Genomic DNA, 4206 nt, shown 5'->3' with positions numbered 1-4206 from the left:
TCTTTGCGGGGGAGAGAGAGAGAGAGAGCATGTGCACAAGTAAGGGAAGGGCAGAGGGCAAGAAAGAGACACAGAATCTGAAGTGTTTTCCAGGCTCTGAGCTGTCAGCACAGAGCCTGACATGGGGCTTGAACCCACGAACTGTGAGATCATGCATGATCTGAGCCTAAGTTGGATGCTTAACCAACTGAGCCACCCCGGTGTCCCTTTTTGGTTTCTTTTAAATGTTTATTTATTTTTGAGAGAGAGAGAGACAGAGTGTGAGCAGGGAGGGGCGGAGAGAGAGGGAGTCAGAGAATCTGACAGGCTCCAAGCTCTGAGCTATCAGCATAGAGCCCCATGTGAGGCTTGAACTTATGGACTGCGAGATCATGACCTGAGCCAAAGTCAGATGCCTAACTGACGGAGCCACCCAGGCACCCCCAAAATAGTAATTTTTAAATGAAATATTAACATTCCCATGTTGAATGTAACAACGGCTATCACAGGTTATCTCAGATGGCTCACCTCCACAGATTGCAAAGGCAGTTACCTTTTGTTTGGTATCAAGCAAAAAAAAGTGACCATCAAATTTTGGCCAAGTAAAAACATGGCATTATAATAAATGTCATATTTTTTTATCTATCAGAGTCACTCCAGGTGAAATAATTACCCGAATTTCTGAAATAGTCCTTGCTTCATAATCTGATCTGCTTTTTGTCTAGACATCCTTNCCTAAGCGAAAGTCGGTCACTTAACCGACTAAGCCACCCAGGCGCCCCTAGACTTCCATTTTTAAAGGATTAATTCTGGAAGCAATCCAGTGAGGTTGATAGATTGTCTCCATTTTATTTATTTATTTATTTTAAATGGTTTATTTCCAGGAGAGAGAGAGACAGTGTGAGCAGGGGAGGGTCAGAGAGAGGGGGAGTCACAGACTCTGAAACAGGCTCCAGGCTCTGAGCTGGCAGTCAGCACAGAGCCCGATGCGGGGCTCAAACCCACGAACCGCGAGATCATGACCTAAGCGAAAGTCGGACGCTTAACCGACTAAGCCACCCAGGCGCCCCAGATTGTCTCCATTTTAAAGATTGAAAATGCCGAGGCCCAGAAAAGCCTCTTGTCCAAAGCCAGAAAGAATAAAAATTGCCCAAGAGGAACACATATCTATCACACTTGTTGCCTTCTTGTTCCTTCCATGAGTGTTCATTGATTGAGAGCAGCATTCATGTTCGAATTCCTCATCAGGTTTGGGCTCATGCAGGTGAAGGAGACACAGTTCTTGCTTCTGACTCAGGTTTATCGGACAATCCCTATGCCAAGGGCCCCAGCACCCACGACTTCACTGAACCACACCTGTGAGTCAGGTATGGCTAACTCCATATTATAGAGGAAACTGAGGCTCAGAGGGGTTTAGTGCACTGCACAAGGTCACAGAGCTAGTTTGTGACAGCTTAGGGTTGGTACTAGACACACGTGAAGCTCAAATCTATCATTAAAAAAAAATTATACAAGGCAGTCCCAAAATCACAAGAATTCTTGTTAAATCACTCCCTAGCACCCACTGTATGCCAGATCCCACATGAAGCTGGTTCATAGCTTTATCTCATTTCATCCTCTGCAAGGTAGGAGGGTTATTTCTGCTTTTTCCAGCTGAGGAAACAGAAACTTAAGGATGTGAATGTAAGTAAAGTGGTGTGGCCGGAAATTGACAGGGGCAGAATATGAGCTCAGGTCTGGCTTGGTTGAAAGGATTTTGTTCTGCTACATGGAAGGCAATAAGGTATGAAGCCGCATGTGACAAGTGTCAAGAAAGTGCCATCGGGTCCCCACGGGATTCAGAGTTGGTGATGAGGGTGATCAGGAAAGCTTCGCCAAAGAATGGTTCCCGGAGGGGGCTATGAAACCCCTCCCCCACATGGTGGGGAAAGTACGGGAGGGCAGGGGAGAAAGGCTTGTCCTTACTGTCCCCTCGGCCACTGCTGTCCTTGTGGCCAGTGTGTGCTGGACACTCTTCAGTGCCGGCTTCATGCTTAGGATGAGAAACTATGTAATGGTGAATGAAGAGTTGAAGCAAGAAGACAAGGCGTGTGCAGGGGTGTTTGCCTGGATGCGGAGAGAAGCCAGAAGAAAAGTGAAGCCGGAGCCACCAAGGCCCGCGGCAGAGAGGGAGCCCCAGGCCACAGTGGAGTGGAGCAGGTGTACCCCATAATGGGCCATGGCGTCCCTTTGCCTCCCGATTTTGCCTGGCCCCTTCCTCCTGACTGGTACGCAGATCTTCTTCACAGATATCTGCCCTGAAATAATCTTTTGCAAGTTCAGTCTTTTGGGGGGGGGGCGATGGTGCAGAGGGACGTGGGCCCCCACATTTCTAAACCTGTCATTCTTAATTCTCTCTAGAGAGAGGCAGAATGACTCTCCCATGCAGAGAACTGTTGGATTGCTCACCGGTCTTAGAGTTTACAGTTGTGACTTGCCTTCGCTTGAGCAGCACGGGGAGTTTTATGAAGTAACATCTTTTGGCCTGCCAGTCAAGCGCTGGGAACATGAGTCTGAGGAAGGAGAGGGAGGAGAGAGACAGATTGGGGTACAAAGCCAGAATTCATTGTCTGCTTCCAGAAGCTTTTTTTAAAGTTTATTTATTTATTTTGAGAGAGATGGAGACAACCCAAGTTGGGGAGAGACAGAGAGAGAGAGAATCAAACCCATGAAACTGTAAGATCATGACCTGAGCAGAAACTAAGAGTTGGATTTTTTTTAATGTGTTTTTTTATTTCCGAGAGAGAGAGAGAGAGAGAGAGAGAGCAGGGGAGGGTCAGAGAGAGAGGAAGACCTAGAATCTGAAGCAGGCTCCAGGCTCTGAGCTAGATGTCAGCACAGAGCCCGACGCGGGGCTCAAACCCACGAACCGTGAGATCATGACCTGAGCCAAAGTCAGACACTCAACTGACTGAGCCACCCAGGCGCCCCCCAAGAGTTGGATGTTTAACTGACTGAGACACCCAGGTGCCCCAGAGGCATTTTTTTAGTAGGCTTCACGCCCAGCGTAGAGCCCAATGTGGGGTTTGAACTTGTGACCCTAAGATAAGATCTGAGCTGAGATCAAGAGTCAGACACTTAACTGACTGAGCCACAGGCGCCCCTGTAGAAGCATTTTCTGAAGGGCTTATGGCTCACTTTTCCCCCCTCCTGATGCCCTGTTTCTATGACTTTAAAACAATAGTAACATCAGTGCTGACTCCAGAGGAAATGCCCTGCGCAGTGTTTGGCACAGAGCTGGTGTCCGATAGGTGTGGGATCCAAATCAGAGACTGTCTGTTCTCCCTCTGTGAGACTGTTATTAGCAGGTAGCTAACAACTACTTCCTGCTGCTAAAGAAAGCAGCTTTCGAGGTGCGCCCGGGTGGCTGGCTTAGTCCCTTAAGTATCTGACCTCAGCTCACGTCATGATCTCAAGGTTCGTGAGTTCAAGCCCTGCATCAGGTTCTCTGCTACCGGCGTAGAGCCTGCTTCAGATCCTCTGTCCCCCTCTCTCTCTCCTCCTCCCCTGCTCAATCTCTCTCTTTCTCTCTCTCTCTCAAAAATAAAATAAACATTTAAAAAAGAGAGAAATTACCTTTCGAGCTACACTGGTTGCTCCTGGAACAGAAAGAGCGAGCGCAAGATCATTCACAGTCCTCAGGGAGGTCAAACCCGCCAGGCTGCCATGGATGAGGAGGTAGACGTGAATGGCAGGGTCCCCTCCACTGACACAGAGGCATGCTATGGGTGACTGTAGGCTGCACCCACGAGCTTAGCTGATGTGGAGGGGAGCTCATCCAGCGGCTGCCCTCAAGGCTCCTCCCCAGCTGCTGGGCACACTCAGACGACTAGCTAACAATCGATGGCTGTGACTAAAGTCAGGCAAAACCAGGGCAACTGGCTAGCATGCCATTTGCAGCCCAGGCTCCCCTTGGGGCTGCGCTGGTGGCCAGGTGTGACCCTGCGTGGGCTCTGCCCCACTTTGGAGAGTGGAAGTTTCCATTTGTTTCTGCCCTTTGGGGCCTCCCTGCTGCATGCCCTGTGGGCCTGAGCAGCTCTGAGTATGTCTCCAGAGAGGGTTTCGCGTCAGCCATCTCCAATTTTGGGAAGAATTAGGAACAAGACGTGGCAGGTACTACTTCCTGGGCTAAAACACACACAAATTGATCATAACTCCCAAACGAAGATGTTGATTCTTATTTCAAGT

General features: G+C 49.1%; 1 long non-coding RNA gene across 1 annotated transcript; it reads right to left on the bottom strand.

Moving 5' to 3' along the window:
• Positions 1-2426: 2426 nt before the first annotated feature.
• Positions 2427-3759, bottom strand: LOC144223886 (uncharacterized). Its single transcript, XR_013332857.1, has 2 exons — positions 3595-3759; positions 2427-2531 (listed from the first exon to the last, which is right to left on the bottom strand). It is a non-coding gene; the product is annotated as an uncharacterized LOC144223886 (long non-coding RNA).
• Positions 3760-4206: the final 447 nt, after the last annotated feature.

Source organism: Crocuta crocuta, unplaced genomic scaffold (assembly GCF_008692635.1).
Source record: "Crocuta crocuta isolate KB4526 unplaced genomic scaffold, BGI_CrCroc_1.0 scaffold121, whole genome shotgun sequence".
Taxonomy (NCBI): Eukaryota; Metazoa; Chordata; class Mammalia; order Carnivora; family Hyaenidae; genus Crocuta; species Crocuta crocuta.
Note: the sequence above shows the minus strand (reverse complement) of the source record. Positions and strands in the feature narration are given on the sequence as shown.